Source organism: Narcine bancroftii, chromosome 7 (assembly GCF_036971445.1).
Source record: "Narcine bancroftii isolate sNarBan1 chromosome 7, sNarBan1.hap1, whole genome shotgun sequence".
In the NCBI taxonomy this organism is placed as follows: domain Eukaryota; kingdom Metazoa; phylum Chordata; class Chondrichthyes; order Torpediniformes; family Narcinidae; genus Narcine; species Narcine bancroftii.
In genome coordinates, this window is record NC_091475.1 from 99,140,278 (window position 1) to 99,157,770 (window position 17,493).

General features: G+C 40.0%; 1 long non-coding RNA gene across 1 annotated transcript in view; it reads right to left on the minus strand.

The window, feature by feature from the left end:
* Positions 1-1,539: 1,539 nt before the first annotated feature.
* LOC138739135 (uncharacterized) overlaps positions 1,540-17,493 on the minus strand; it is a 61,313-nt gene continuing 45,359 nt past the window's right edge. The window contains exons 2-3 of the long non-coding RNA XR_011342030.1: positions 1,804-2,499; positions 1,540-1,655 (exon numbers count right to left, since the gene is read on the minus strand). This is a non-coding gene — a long non-coding RNA (uncharacterized lncRNA). The remainder of the gene's footprint in view (positions 1,656-1,803; positions 2,500-17,493) is intronic.

The following is a 17,493-nucleotide window of genomic DNA, read 5'->3' on the forward strand; positions in this document are numbered from 1 at the left end:
TATTTGTGTGCTTGCAATTTTACATTTATAGTAAATGTACAGTAAAAATGGATGGCTGATCCAATTGAGTTGATTTCTCGTCAATTTGTATACACTATCAACAATGCAACTTGACCTCTTGTGTTTCCAGGCCAACTTTTTTTCCTACACAAGTAGATCAAAAATGGTTAGAGTCATAGAGCAGGCTTGTGAATCCCCGTAAATCACTGCACCCTCTCTAGTTTATTGGAGTTTCTCTTTAATTTCCATTAACAATCTGTCATCCAATTGTTCTGAAACCCCAATTATAAAACATCTTAGTCAATCACTAATTGAAAATATGGGCCACCTGCACCCAGAGTCGGGGGTCAGGAACTTGGATACTATTTTATGTTGCTCCCTAGTTCTTAGTCTTTTAAAGCTTTGTTTCATGGTCTCTTTCACTCATTGGATTGCTGGAAATGTCATCATACTAATACGTAATGTGGAGAAAGGTGGGTGGTATTACTAGGAGTGACATCAGTAGTCTGCTAATCCAATTCTACAAAGTCCCAAAGTTGCTGGATTATTGGAGCTTTGCAGGACATCCATAATTCTGCAAGAACTATTTTTAGTGCCTTGACTACTTGTGTGAATCACTTGAACCCATGTCAGTTTTTCTTTGTGCACCCTTATTATCTCTGTTGGCCTCTCCCACATCTAGATAGTCACTTTTCACTAAAATATGATGAGGTCTTTGTTCAGGATCTTCAGCAAGCCAGTTTTTCTATGAGAAATTGCTAAGTTTTAAAATTGCATTTATGTGATCAGTGAATTCATTCACTCTAGTTTTTTTTCCCAAAATACCTCCTGTGAAGGGTGTGTTTAAATCATTTCATCGTTTTAACTTGTAGATTCCAGGAACCTGTAGTTTGCATTTAAGTAGTCACACAAAGCATTTCCCCAACTAGCAGATGTTCTAACAAATATACAACATTATGGGTCTGTTTTGACAGATGCTCGATAGTTTGTAGGAATCTCAGATCATGTTTAATTAATAGATGAGGTTAATGTATCAATATTGGTGATTGAGGAGTGCTGTGGTAACACTGGACACTACACTTCATGGCTCTTGGAGTTTGAATGATGGAAACAATACGATTATAATTTATCTGATCTCTGGCCTCAACTGCATTGTACTTCACTCTCAAACACTTAGATTTTTGAACTTGGTAGGAATCAATCATTGTCTCAAATAAAGTGAAGCAGCGTTCTCTGCTCTATGCAGTAAAGGATCCCAAAGATTTGCAATACTGTACTTTGAGACAAGAAATTACTCCTCATAGTCTGAGGTGGCAAAGCTCTTACTGTATGTCTTATTCAGTGCCTAGAATTTGGATTAGAAAATAATTTTTTATTGAAGAACCAGAAATGAATATAAGGTAAAATGGTACAGAATCACAATTTTGACAAGAGCTCGATGATTGGTGGTCTTCAAAGAAAATACATTAATCTCCCATTGGACCAATCTGTAGGTTAACTACACATCCATGAATTGTAGACTTTAATGTTGATTCTTACCTTTGTTTTCTGTCTCATGGGTGTGGAGGCTTCCATCAATTTTGGACTCTCAGCTCACAAAACAATGCTCCATTCAGCCTGCTCCCTTAATCACTCTTGACAATACTCTTGCAGTTCTGTCAAAGATATTTTGAACATGAGGGGCATATAAAAGGATTGGAAATCTGGCAGATTTTTTAAAATTAAAAATGTACCGGGTATATCAGTAAATTTATTACAATTGCTGCAAATTACTTCAGATTAAGTATTTGTTTTTAAAAGTACCTTTTCCATTCATGGTGTTGCTCCATCCAATAAATAGAGTTGTGCTACATGCATTAGCCACATCCCTCAGCTCCGATTGTTTCTCCTCTGTTACTGGAAGTTGCAAGGTTCAAAGTTCCTTTTTATTGTCACGTAGTAATAATAATACATTAAAAATGTAACATAAATGATATACTTAAACTTTTGTTCCATGAGCACAGTACCCCTAACAATAGGAGAAACAAAAGCAAAAGAGAATCCGTTCAGAGTCACTGAGTGTCTGTGGATTCACCTTCAGCACCTTCACAGTTACACAGACTCCTGTTTCATTCATAGGCAACCTGAGCTCCAGATCCAAACCTTCAATATGATAAGGAAGTTTCCGGTGCCCGAGGCCCTTCGGGAAACCTCCTTGCCCTCAGCATCCTCTCGGTTCCCATGAGCATGTCTCTCGCAGCCCATGAAGGTCCTCGGAGTGCATCACCTGCGACCCATGTGGATGCTTCAGCCACTGACTCCCTCACTGTTTCAATGACGTGGTTATCTTCCTGTTGGGACTGTGTACCATGCTTCTCCTTCTCAACGGGAGTGTTATCACATTCCCTGGTGCCCTGCACTGGTCTACTGCTCGCCTGGGGTCTGCAACCCCTCTTCATATTCTTCTATCCATTTTTTCAATGCTGCCTCGCAGAAACAATCACATTCATCCTTTTACTCCTACAAAGAAAAAGTTTATTAAACTCATCATTTATCGAGATCAAGGCCAATCTGCATCTCAAATACACATCTCTCAAATCAAATTCTGTTAAGACAGTAAATGGCAGGGATCTCAGGAGTATTGATGAACAGAAAAAACCTTTGGATGCAGGACCATCGGTCCCTGAGATTTTAAAAAGGGCAATTACTATGTTTGTCTACATACTCCCAACCCAAGGCATTGAGTTTGTTGGGATGTCATGTTGCAATAGTACAAAACATTAGTTCAGCTGCACTGAGTGTCGTGTACAGTTCTGGTTGCCACATGGGAAGAAGAGTGCAGCAGTGGCGAGAGAGCAGAAGAGATTCACTAGGGAGTTGCCTGAAATGGAGGGCTGTTGTTAGGAGAAATTAGACAGGCTTGGTTTATCTTTACTGAAACATGGGGATTTGTGGAGATACGTTGTACAACTTTATAGATTATGAGGGGCATAAATAGGAAAAATGTGCTTTTTTTCTGCAGAGCAGGGAAATTCAGAACTGGAGGGTTTTGGGTTAAAGACTATCACATGGAGCATGGTGAATGTCTGGAATGAGTTTGCCAGACAAGGTGCAACTATATTTAAAGGACATTTGGGATATGAAAATGCATAGAAGGACATGCGTCAAATACAAGCAAATAATATCATGGATAGGCAACAGTGGAATACATAAGGTGGCCAATAAGGGCCAGATTTTAATGCTATATTATTCTCTGATGACCCTAAACATTTTTGTAAGTTCCAATGTCTAAGTGAACAAAATCTCTGCAAGAGGTTTATAAACTTTTGCACAAAAACTATTCCCTACTTTTACCAACATCTAATTTTTAAGATTTTTTCTTAGCACTCCAAAGAAAATAGTTTAATTCAATAAACTTTTTAAAAAACACTTTAAACATATTAGGGTTCCATACACTGTTACATACTTAAAGGTGAAACTGTACAAGAAAAAGGCTTGCACTTGTGTAACACACTTACAGCCAATAAAGGGACTTTGGTTACAATTAATTAGTGTAATTGCTGTTGTAATGTAGGAAAACTCAAGTGCAAGGAAAGATCCCAAACAGAAATTTACCATTTTAAAAATATGACAAAAATAGTTTGTTTGCTGGAGAGCTGAAAACAGAAAACGCTGGAAAGACTTGCCACTCAGACAGCAACTTTGAATAAATTCTCATTGACAAAAAAAAATTCTTTTACAATGTGAGTGGAAGTATCTCCAGTGAGATTGACTCCATGGATGTACAATGCCTAAATATTACTTCTCAAAGCTTGACAGCTGGTTTTGACAAGTTTTGATTTTTGTCACGAGGGCCCATTGCCTAAGAACCCTCAATTGTGCTGACCAGGTCCAGATGCAGATGCCCTTTCTTGTTGAACCAGGGTGTTTAAAATTCCTGTGTTAAGGCCTGAGGAGCTGTAAAGTCTCAAAAACTTTGCACAGATGAAGCCACACTTACAAAATTCCCTTGAAAATTTTGACAGCTGGCAAATCTTTACTCCTCCCACCTACTTAAAGTTATACATCAATGGAAACAGGTCCTTTGGCCAAATTGCCCACGCTAACCAAAATTTCCTTCTCACACTCATCCTACCTCCCTGCATTTGGCCCACATCCCTCCAAATCTATCCTATCCAGTTATCTGTCTAAATGTTTCTTAAACTTTGCAATATTATCGGCCTAAACAGTTGTTTGTCTGATAACTTATTCCATACACCCACCATCTTTTGTGGGGAAAAAATGTTACCCCCTCAGGTTCCTATCAAATCTCACCCCCACCTCCTCACTTTAAAACTACAGCCTTTAGTTTTAAATTTCCCTCATTATAACCATAACCATAACCATTTGCGGAGCGCAAACAGGCCATGTTGGCCTTTCGAGTCCGCACCAGTTCACTAGAACAACTCCACTAGCTCAAACCTCCCGCTCTCCGCCAATAACCCTCCAACCCCCTCTCCTCCACGTACACATCCAACTTTTCTCTTAAATGACAGAATGGACCCTGCCACAACTAAATATCAAAAAAATGTTTTAAATAAAGCCATAGTTGGACAAAAGACTGCATTCACCTAATCTATTCCTGTCATGATTCTATGAGATCACCCCTCATCCTCCTGTGTTGCAAGGAATAAAGGCCTAGCCTACTCAACTTGCATCCCCGTAGCAAGTGTTTAAAAGTATTGGGATCCACAAAAAAATCTAGAGAATGGCCTCAAAGCAACTTTAGGTACATTAACGCACAGTTTTAAAATATTAAAAGCAGTACTCAAAGAGGAGATGAGTGTGACATAGTGGTGTAGTAATTTTAATGAACTCAAGTATCCATTTAGAATTCACTTTAGCTCATAATACTCTGAAACAGCTGTGTTAAGCAGGCAACACCCCCCCCCCCCCTGTGTTCGCACATGTCCATTTCAGATATACCAAATTAGATCTATTAATAGAAACTGCAGCTGCCCTCAAAGGTACAATTTCTTAAGAGTAGATAAAAATATCCTCTTACAATCCTTTATTTTTATACATTTCATTTGAATGTTTAACATTTCAGTTCAACCATTTCCAGTTTGACAGCTTCATATCAGGACAGAGTTTGTACAAGTGAGACTTTCAAGTTCAGTAACTGATCATAGTACTTACAACCTCGAATATTACATATGCCACAGTCATACCCCTACCCACCCTTACATGAAAAACATTTATGCATTTTTAAATGAATTCTGCTTGTGTTCATGTTGCTTTAGCTGGTATCCCCTCTGAAAAGTTGTACGTTTAAATATTGCAACCAATAGCTGACATCAAATATTTAGGCTGAAGTTCTGTGAAGTTCTAAAGATGGACACCAATATCTTAAGACTGGGGCTTCATTGCTTAATTGGTGGATGTAATTAACTTATGGGCACCTCCATGTTAGACTTACTGGAAGAAATTCAATGGCTATGAAGCATAAAAAATAGATCTACAGTACATGCCTTCAGTCCAAAGTATTGGGCTGACCTAATAACCTCCTCTTAAAAACTGCATAACCCTCCATTGTTCTCAGTTCCATGTACCTATCTAAAATTCTTTAAAGATCCTATAACACCTGCCTCCACCATCATTGCCAGCAGTGCTGTAATGCTACAACTATATAGTTGTATGTATGTACTGTATGGGCTGACCTGTGACTCTTCCCTCCCAGATATCCCCATAAAGACCGTTACACTCAAACCCCTCCCTCAGTACCTGCCTTGAAACCAGGCCAGCAACATGCAAGCTGTGCTGACACTTTAAGGCGATTAAAGCCAATTAATCACAATTCTCTGTCTGATTGGTAGTACAAGTTCATCACCTTAATTTTCAATCATGGATAAAGTAGAACAAACAGATAGATTAGACACTGACCGCAAGGATCCGGAGGCTTCAACTAAATTCAACCAGTAGGTTCACTGCCTCAACATGAGGCGCAATGACGTGTGGAGTAAAGAAGACGAGAGAGAAGTGCTCTTTGCTCAAGTTGGCCATTGGATTTTCTAGGCGATAAGAGACCTTACTGCTTATTCTGAAGTGATGGAGTTCCAGCAGAAGGAGTACTGGGCCCCAACAAATGTCACAGATGCACAATTCCTCCTAGGCAGCCGAAAACAAACGCCGGGTGAGTTGATTGATGAATCCATGCGGGCATTGGGGCAAGCTTGCGACTCCCGAGAAATCTGTTGCTGTCGACCTCAGTCTAATACAGGACATGTGCATGACCAGGTTCAGCACTGCCTACATCAGACAGAGGCTACTAGAAAAGGGCGATCAGAGTCTGCAGGAGGTAGTGGACCTGGCTAAATCACTAAGACAGTGAAGCGGAGTGCTAAAGTATTTTCTTCAGGTAACATGGCCACCACATGGGGGAAACACGGGCGCCACCATCTTGGGATGCAGAATCCCATATCGCTGCCATTACCATCAAGCACCTGAAGTGCTACTTCTGCGGGCACAGGAAGCATCCCTGGAAGAGCCAAAGTGCCACCTGCTCTGCATGCAGGAAGAAAGGTCATTTCGTGAAAGTTACTACACCACTATGTCACACTCATCTCCTCTTTGAGTACTGCTTCCCCCAGCAGCGCCGCATGTGGCCAACAACCATCACCATCTTGGACCGCCCCACTTCCGGCTCGACCATAGATGTCACTTCTCGTGGCTGGGGTTGGATCAACACGGCCCTGGGGCTGACAAGCCGAGGTGGAACCACTTCCAGCTCCACTTCTGGGTGGTACGAGACAGCACCGCGTACGCAACATAGGCCTGGCCATTCTTGGCAAATGCCTCCAAACTAACAAAGCAGTGACTCGGACAGCGACCACATGCTCACCTCCATCATCCTTGATCAAGACAGCCCAAACAAACTGGCCAAAGCCATGATGAACGTTGAAGTAAACAATCACCCTACAAACTGTTTATTTAACACAGGAAGCACCAAGAGCTTCACCCACCTGGGTACTCTATAGCAATACTCCCTCGTGGTAACCACAACACAAAGTAAGGCCTCCCAATCCCACTCGGCTGAGATCAGCAGCTGCTACCCTCTGAGGCTGATGGTGCGGGACACCGAGTAGAAGAATTTTAAACTCCTCTGTGCACCGGACATACTGGGACTGGATTTTCAGTGCCAGCTATAGAGCGTCCGCATGCAGTTCAACAGCCACCTCCCACCCCTCACAGTCTACAACACCAACTAGCCAACCCCTCTGAATACGATCTGTGGCCTCTCTACTCTCCGTGTCTATCCACCTTACCTATCGACTGCAAGCCGGTAGCAACTAGGAGCAGACGGCACAGTCCTGGGGACAGAGCCTTCATTAAAGCAAAGGTCAAACGACAATGGAAGGAGTCATTAAAAACATGCATCAGAGCATGGAGAGCCCAAGAAGTGGTGGTAAAGAGAGGAGAGAAACAACGCTTCCCCGCATCGCCAACATGGTCAACGAGATCGCCCAGACCATCGACCTTGTCAGCTTACCACCAGCTACCAATCCACTTACACTGAATTTTTTTTATATAATTTTTTTTATTTTTCACACTGAATCATATCAACCAAAATGCATACAAACATTTCCCTCTTAAATATACACAGTAGCATTTTTTCCCATTTCCCCACCCTACCTTCCCTCCCCCCTTCCCACCCCCTCCAAAACCAATAAACATTCAACATATACAATATAATAAAACCATTATACAATGTCATCACACAATGAAAATAAACAAGAAAAATGTGTCATCTACTTTCATTTTGTCTTCTTATCATTGTAGGGGGTGGAGGTTCGAGGCAAGCCCTCTCTGTTATGTTCCATGTACGGCTCCCAAATTTGTTCAAATAATGTGACTTTATTTTTTAAATTATATGTTATTTTTTTCCAATGGAAATACATTTGTTTATTTCCATGTACCATTGCTGTACTCTCAGGCTCTCTTCTGATTTCCAAGTTGACATTATACATTTTTTTGCTACAGCTAAGGCTATCATAATAAATCTTTTTTGCACTTCATTCCTTACTTCTTATATTACTTAGAAGAAAGATCTATGGATGTTTTGGTATGTTGCTTTTTGCGATTTTATTTAATACCTGATTTAGATCTTCCCAAAACATTTTCACTTTCACACATGCCCAAATTGCATGTACTGTTGTTCCCGTTTCCTTCTTATTGAAAAAATATCTTTATGTTGAATCCCATTTTTAAAAACCTTTTGGGCGTGATAAGATAACCTGTGTAACCAATTATACTGTATCATGCGTAACCTTGTGTTTATTATATTCTTCATAGTTCCAGAGCATAACTTTTCCCATATTTCATTTTTTATCTTTATGTTTAAATCTTTTTCCCACTTTTGTTTGGGTTTATAGCTTATTTCATCATTTTCCTTCTCTTGCAGCCTGATGTACATGTTATAAATCTTTTTATTATCATTGTGTCTGTAATCACATATTCAAAGCTGCTTCCTTCTGGTAATCTCAATCTGCTTCCCAATTTATCCTTTAAGTAGGCTTTCAGTTGATGGTATGCAAACATTGTACCATGAGTTATTCCATATTTGTTCAAATGTTAATAAATTATTTCCCAAAAAACAATTTTCTGTTTTTTTAATTCCTTTTCTCTCCCATTCTCTAAAGGAAAGGTTATCTATTATAAAAGGGATTAGTTGATTTTGCGTCAATAATAATTTTGGTAGTTGGTAATTTGTTTTTTGCCTTTCTTAGTGAATCTTCTTCCATATATTGAGTAAAGATGCAGTACTGATGAGCTTTTATATTGCACCAGCTTTCATCCCACTTATAAAGTATATGTTCTGGAACCTTCTCCCCTATTTTATCTAGCTTTATCTGTCCAATTTGGTTTTTCCCTTGTCTGATAAATACCTTAATTGTGCTGCTCTATAATAATTTTTAAAGTTTGGTAACTGCAAACCACCTTGTTTGTACCACTCTGTTAATTTATCTAACGCTATCCTCAGTTTTCCCCCCTTTCCATAAGAATTTCCTTATTATTCTTTTTAGTTCATTAAAGAATTTCTCTGTTAAGGGAATTGGTAACGATTGAAATAAGTATTGTATCCTTGGGAAGACATTCATTTTAATGTAATTTACCATCCCTATCAATGTTAGTGGTAATTCTTTCCAATGTTCTAAGTCTTCCTGTAATTTCTTCATTAATGGCTGATAATTTAATTTGTACAGGTGGCTTAAATTATTAGCTAATCTAATACCTAGGTATCGGATTGCTTTTGTTTGCCATTTAAATGGGGATTCTTTTTTAAATTCTGTATAATCCGCATTACTCATTGGCATCGCTTCACTTTTATTTGCGTTGATCTTGTACCCCGATATTTCTCCATATTCCTTCAATTTCTTTATTGATATTTCTGGTTCGGTTAAGTATATTATGATGTCATCTGCAAATAAACTGATTTTATACTCCTCCTTTATTTTTATCCCTTTTATTTTATTTTCTGTTCTTATCAGTTCTGCTAATGGTTCTATTGCTAAAGCGAACAGTGAGGGAGATAGTGGACATCGCTGCCTAGTCGACCCAGTTCTTTTAGCTTGTTCTGTTTTAAGTTGCCAGGCTAATACTTTGTGTGTTTTTTTCTTCTAGCTCATTATACTTTTGCTTTATTTTCATTATGTTCTTCTCCACCTTGTACATTTCGTATTTTATTTTTTTGTCCGCCAATAATCTTTTTGTTATATCTTCCCTTGTTGCTAGTTCTTTTTCTGTACTTATTATCTCCCTTTCCAACTGTTCTATTTCCCGATTGTTGTCCTTTTTCACTTTAGTTACATAACTTATTATCTTCCCTCTATAGAAGGCTCTCATTGGATCCCATAATATAAATTTGTCTTTCACTGATTCCGTATTTATTTCAAAGTACATTTTAATTTGGCATTCAATAAATTCTCTAAATTCCTGTCTTTTAAGTAGCATGGAGTTTAATCTCCATCTATATGTTCTTGGTGGAATGTCCTCCAGTTCTATTGCTAATAACAGGGGTGAGTGATCAGATAGCAATCTAGCTTTATATTCAGTTTTCCTAACTCTTCCTTGAATATGGGCCGACAACAAAAACATATCAATCTTTGAGTATGTTTTATGCCTACTTGAATAATATGAGTACTCCTTCTCCCTTGGGTGCTCCCTCCTCCATATATCCATAAGTTTCATTTCCTGCATTGATTTAACCATAAATTTGGCCACTTTATTCTTTTTGCTAGTCTTTTGTCCAGTTTTATCCAACATTGGGTCCAAATTACGGTTAAAAATCCCCTCCTATCAATATATTCCCCAACGTATCTACAATCTTCAAAAAAAATATCTTGCATAAACTTTTGATCCTCTTCATTAGATGCATATATATTGATCAAATTCCAAAATTCTTAATATATCTAATGACACTTTATCATTACATACCTCCTTGCTGGATCTATTATTTTCTCCTCTATTTTGATTGGTACATTTTTATTTATTAATATAGCTACACCTCTGGCTTTTGAATTATATGATGCTGCCGCTACGTGCACTACCCAGTCTCTCCTTAATTTATTATGTTCGACTTCAATTAGATGCATTTCCTGCACAAATGCTATGTCTATTTTTTTCTTTTTTCAGGAAATTTAATAGCCTTTTTTGTTTAATTTGGTTATGTATCCATTAATATTGATAGACATATAGTTCAACATGGCCATCTCATATTCTGTTTACACCTCATTTCCACTTCCTCACCACCACCTTCCCCCTTTTCCCCATTTTCATCTCTCAGTTTTTCCTTTTTGAACTCAATGTATGACAACACTTTTAAAACATAAAATACTTCAACAACTCCCACATCTAAAATTCCCTTAACCCCAAATGCCCCCCCTGAGTTGCCCGTCAACCACAAAACCCCTCTCCATTTGGATTACAAACTCACTCGCAAGCGTCAACTGATTTTGCAGTGACTGTTATTCTCTCCCACCCAACCCCGTCCAGAAAAGATTTTTATCTTCACATATAACAAAGCTCACCCTCTTTCCCCTCTTACTTCCTTTCTTCCCTTTGCTTTCCCTTCTTTAGTTCTTACTTTTACATTATTTTTACATCTTTATATGTAGTTCATCGTCGTTCTTCATTTTTGTTACTTTTGTTCATCATTCCTCTGTCCTGCAGGTGTTCTGCAAATTCTCATGCTTTCTCTGGATCCGAGAACAGTCTGTTTTGCTCCCCCAGGATAAATATTTTAACCACAGCTGGATATCTTAACATAAAGTTATAGTCTTTTTTCCATAGGATCGATTTTTCTGTGTTAAACTACTTCCTCTTCTTTAGGAGTTCAAAACTTATGTCTGAGTAAAAAAATGTTTTTTGACCCTTGTATTCCAATGGTTTTTTGTCTTCTCTAATTTTATTCCTTGCCCTCTCCAGTATATTTTCTCTTGTCGTGTATCTCAGAAATTTTACTAAAATGGATATTGGTTTTTGTTGTGTCTGTGGTTTCGGGGTTAGTGTTCTGTGTGCTCTTTCTATTTCCATTCCTTCCTGTATTTCTGGCATTCCCAGGACCTTTGGAATCCATTCTTTTATAAATTCCTTCATACCTGTGCCTTCTTCATCTCCCTTTAGGCCCACTATTTTTATATTGTTTCACCTACTATAATTTTCCATTATATCCGTCTTCTGAGCGAACAACTCCTGTGACTAACTTTTTTGTCACTGTCTTCCAATTTTCTTCTTAAGTCATTCACTTCCACTTCTACAGCCATTTCTCGTTCTTCCACATTTTCTAATCTTTTCCCTATTTCTGTCATGACCAGCTCTATTCTACTCACTTTTTCTTCTGTACTTTTCTTTTTTTTTTCATTTCACTAAATTCTAATGTCAATTTGTTCTTGAAATTTTTTTAATCTATATTCTGTCCATATATTTTACCTTCTATTTCTCTGTGCAGATCTTGGTCTTCTTCCTCTTCTTCTGTGTCTGCATCTGTGTTTGTGTCTTCTATTTCTCTTCCTTGTATCTGTGTCTCTTCTGACTTTCTTGTTGAGCTGCTTCCCTCACTTTGCTGGGCATCTTCTTGCATGGCTTCTTGCTGTTGTTTCTCTTCTTCTGGGCTAGTCATCTGTTGGGTCTCCTGTTTCTGTTCTTCCTTCCTATCACTCCCTTTCCTGTCACTTTCCTCTTCTTCCAGCTGAAAGCCCTGATGTCGGGCATCCCTCAGCTGGTCGTGCTGTGTTAATTCGCTCCTCAGCTGGGCCTTCCTCCCATCGTTTTTTTCTATTCCCTTAGTGTGCGCATTGTGCATGCGCGACTCTTCGTGCATGCGCAGTTGCATGCTTCTGTTTGCAGTCCAGTGGTCGGGAGGTCACGACTCTGCGGGTTCATCACCAACCTTGAGGAACGGGCTCTTTTCTCCACGACGGCTCCCTGTTTCTTCATGTAGGTAAGGCCTTCTCCTTTCTCTTCCGGCGTCTTTTCTTCTTTTTTTCCCATTGTTTTTACTTTATCCTTCTTGGGTGCCATTTTCTTTCTTTTCTCCACAACTTTATCTTTTGTTTGTTGTGTTTTGTGTTTCTTGAACTTTGTATTTTCTTCACTTTATTTCTTTTTTTCTGGAGAGGGCTGGTATTCTCCTACTGGCCAGTACTCCATCACGTGACTCCTTCCCACTTACATTGACTTTGAGGCATATGGCTGCCTATACCACTTCCTCTGCGTCCCTTTCAGAGTCACCAACAGGGTCTCTGTCTACCAGAGGGAGATGGACTGTACAGTCGATGATTATGGACTCGAGACCACATTCCCATACCTGGACAATGTGACCATCAGCGGCCATAATCTGCAGGATCATGACGCTAACCTCCAAATTTCTCCAGGTGGCTAAACGCCTCAATCTGACATAACCAAAAGTGCATCTTCAGCACTACAAGGCTGGCTATCCTGGGCTGCGTGGTGGAGAATGGCACCATTGGACCAGACCTAGACCACATGATTCCTCTGTTGGAACTCCCATTACCCCAGACCCTCAAGGCCCTGTAAAGGTTCTTGGGCCTCTTCTCCTACTATACCCAGTGGGTCCCCAATTACATGGACAAAACCAATCCACTGGTGAAATCGGCTACATTTCATCTGTCAGCAGAAGCCCAAACGGTGTTCACATGCATCAAGGGTGATATCGGCAAGGCGGCAATGCATGCTGTAGATGAATCCATCTGCTTCCAGATGGAGAGTGATGTGTCCGACTTTGCCCTAGCTGCAGGTGGGCAGGCCTGTGCCTTTGTTTTCCAGAACCCTCCAGTGCCCTGAGCTTTGGCACTCTGATGTTGAGAAAGAGGCCCAAGCCATAGTGGACGTTATGCGCCATTGGAGGCACTACCTGGCCGGAAAACCATTCACCCTGCTGACTGGCTGACATGGAGTCACTTTTATGTTCAACAACAAACAGCAGGGAAAAATTAAGAAAGACAAGATCCTGAGGTGGAGAATTGATCTGTCCATCTACAACTACAAGGTCTTGTACTGGCCTGGGAAGCTCAAGGAGCCTCTCAATGCCCTGTCCTGGGGAACATATGCCAACGCATAACTGGATTGCCTCCAAGTCATTCCCAACAACATCTGCCACCATGGAGTCACCAGGCTCTATCACTTTGTTAAAGCCCGCAACCTCCCCTACTCGGTCGGAGACATCAGGGAGTTAACATGCAACTGCCTGGTCTGAGTTGAGTGCAAACCCCAGTTCTATCAGCTGGACAAAAGCCACCTGCCCCTTCGAACAGATGAGCATGGACCTCTCCCATCCACCAACAGGGATGTGTACTTTCTGAAGATCGTGGACGAACACTCCCGCTTCCCCTTTGCCATCCCGTTTGGATATGACCTCGGCCACCATCATAAAGGTGCTACATAGCATCTTCGCTCTGTTTGGATATCCCTAATATATCCAAAGTGACTGGGGATACTTCTTTATGAGCAAGGAGCTGTGCCAGTACCTGTTGGTCAAAGGCATAGCCACGATGAGGACCATGGACTATAACCCCCGGAGGATCAGACAGGTAGAGAGGGAAAATGCCACCATTTGGAGGGAGGTTCTCTTAGCTCTTAAATCAAAGAGACTACCCAACTCCCTGTGGCAAGACGACCTGCCTGACACACTCCATGCCACCAGGTTCCTTCTCTGTGCAGCTACGAATACAACACCACATGGAAAGGCTCTTTTCATTTCCCAGGAACTCGGCATATGGAATTACACTACCATCCTGGCTGACGAACCCTGGGCCGGTGCTGCTCCGAAGGCACATCAGACACCACAGAACTGACCCTCTGATCGAGAAGGTCTACCTCCTCCACGCCAACCCCTAATATGCCTACGTGGACTATCAGGATGGTTGACAGGACACCATCTCCATCCGGGTCCTGACACATGCAGGAGACCCCTCGACTGATCAGCCAATCCCTTCCCCAGTGACTTCGATCAATCGGCCCCACCTGATTTTGTGCCCCAAACGCCAACCAACCTGAACAGCACCACTGTACCAATACCTCATCAGCCACTGGAGGCACCGCTTATTGCTCAGGAAATGACAGCTATGCCACAGCAGACCCTGTGATGGTCCCAATGACTGACGAGACCACTGGACAGGCTAAAACTGTAAGGGACTTTGGAACTGCAACGAACACTAAACCACATCACCCTGCCAGACTTTTTTTAAAAAGAAGGGGTGAATGTAGTGCTACCACTATGTGTATATACAGATGTATATATGTGCTCTATGGACTGGCCCTACCCCTGAACTCCTCCCTCCAAGATATCCCCATAAAGGCTGTTATGCCAAAACCCCTCCCTCAGAACATGCCTTGGAACCCAGTTATTCCACCCTGCTCGAGTTCTACCATTAACATTACATATTGCCTTTAAATTTGACCTGCCAAGATGAACCACTTCATACTTTTCCAGGTTAAACTCCATCTGCCACATCTCAGCCAAGCTCTGCATCATATCAAAGTAACCTCTGACAATTCTCCAGACTACACCATGATTGGTTGTGTTGTGCATAATTGCAAACTTGCTAACCCACTTCCTTGTCTGGGTCATTCATAAAATTCACAAAGAGGAGGGGTCCCAGAACAGATATTTTTTTTTTTATTTTTTTTATTTTTCACACTATAGATCACATTATTCAAGAAATACACATTTCTCCTTTCAAATATATACAGTGTCGTTTTCTCCCCCCTCCCTCCTCCCCTCCACCCCCACCTCCCCCTCCATCCATTCAAAACTCTTGAGTCCAAGATACTTCAAACCCATCAAACAATGTTGTCACTCAACATTCACGAACAAAAACTTCCACTGAGTCAATTCTTTCCATTCCCTTTTCCTTTTGTCATTTTAGGTGATAGATGTCCCGGTAGGTTTTCTCTATTATATTCCATGTACGGCTCCCATATTTGTTCAAATAATGTTATATTATTTCTTAAACTATATGTTATTTTTTCTAATGGAATACATTTATTCATTTCTATATACCATTGCTGTATTTTCAAATTATCTTCCAATTTCCAGTGTGACATAATACATTTTTTTGCTACAGCTAGGGCTATCGTAACAAATCTTTTTTGTACACCCTCCAAATCAAGTCCAAATTCTTTATCTTTTATGTTACTTAGGAGGAAGATCTCTGGATTTTTTGGTATATTGCTTTTTGTAATTTTATTTAATATCTGGTTTAGATCTTCCCAAAATTTTTTCACCTTTTCACAAGTCCAGATTGCATGAATTGTTGTTCCTATTTCTTTTTTACAACGAAAACATCTGTCAGATACTGTTGGATCCCATTTATTTAACTTTTGAGGAGTGATATATAACCTATGTATCCAATTATATTGTATCATACGTAATCTCGTATTTATTGTATTTCTCATAGTTCCTAAACATAACCTCTCCCATGTTTCCTTTTTTATCTTTATGTTTAGATCTTGTTCCCACTTTTGTTTAGTTTTATCATTTATTTCCTCATTCTCCTTTTCTTGTAATTTGATATACATGTTTGTTATAAATTTTTTAATTATCATTGTGTCTGTAATCAGATATTCAAAATTGTTTCCTTCTGGTAACTTCAGACTACTTCCCAATTTATCCTTTAAATAGGATTTCAATTCCAGAAAAGATACTTGAAGAACACTGATCACCGACCTTCATGCAGGATAAAAACCATTGGCACCACTCTCAGCCTTCTGTGCACAAGCCAATTCTGTATCCACAAAGCAAGGCCACCTTGGATTCCAAGCATCCTTACTTTAGGAATGAACCTTGCATGCAGAATCTGATCAAATGTCCTACTGAAATCCATACATAGTATATCCACCACTCCATCTTGATTAATGTGCTTTGTTATATCTCCAAGGAATTCATTCAGATACAAGACCTTCTGTGACAAAGCCATGCTGACTATCCCAAACCAGATCATGAATGCTTTTAAATCCCATCTCTCAGGATCTTCAACAGCTTGCCCACCACTGAAGACTTACTGACCTATAATTTCCTGGGTTATCTCTAGTCCAGTTCTTGAAGAGGAAAACAACATTTGCAAGCCTCCAATCAGCCAGTGCTTTAGTTTCTAATGCGAAAATAGTCATCAGTGGCTCAGTGATCTCCTCCCTTGCTTCCCACAGTAGCCTTGGGTAAATTGTGTCTGGTCCTGGTAATTTATCCAACTTCAAGCTTTTTAAAAGTTCTAACACCTCTTCTTTAATCCTCTTGTAATTCTCTAGTGCTCTATCACTTCCTATCCTCTCAAACCTTTCATAAGATTTTTTTCACTAGATTTTCAACATCCCTTTTACACAGTGGTTCTTTCACCTTACCATCTTTTCCCTACCTCAATGGAATATACTTGTGCTGAGTGCCATGCAAATGTTCCCACATTTCTGCTTTACATCTATCAACCTCTCTTTTTTCCAGGTACATCTGCTCCCAAGCTCCTGGTGAATAGCATTATATTTTCCCCTACCCATATTAAATGCTTACCCAAATTGTCTACTCACCTTCTCCAACACTATGGTAAAGGAGATGGAGTTGTGATCCCCTTTTCTGAAATGTTCGCCCACCTGAGACCTGACCTGGTTCATTTCCCAATACTAGGTCAAATATAGCCTCTCCACATGTGTCAGGGAACTTTCGGAACACACCTAACAAATTCCACTCTAAGATGATGCCAATCAATATTAAGGAATTTAAAATCATCCACCACAACAACCTTATTATTTTTTGCACATTCTGTAATCTACCTCCATATCTGCACCTCATTGACTCTTTTTCTATTGGGGGTCTATAATATACACCTGTTGGATTATTGCCTTTTCACATTCTTGACTTCCATGACACTGACTCAGTAGACAATCACTCCACTACTTCCTCCTTTTCTGCAGCTGAGATAGTATCCATGATCAGCAATATCATTCTCCCATCTCTTTTTTCTTTGC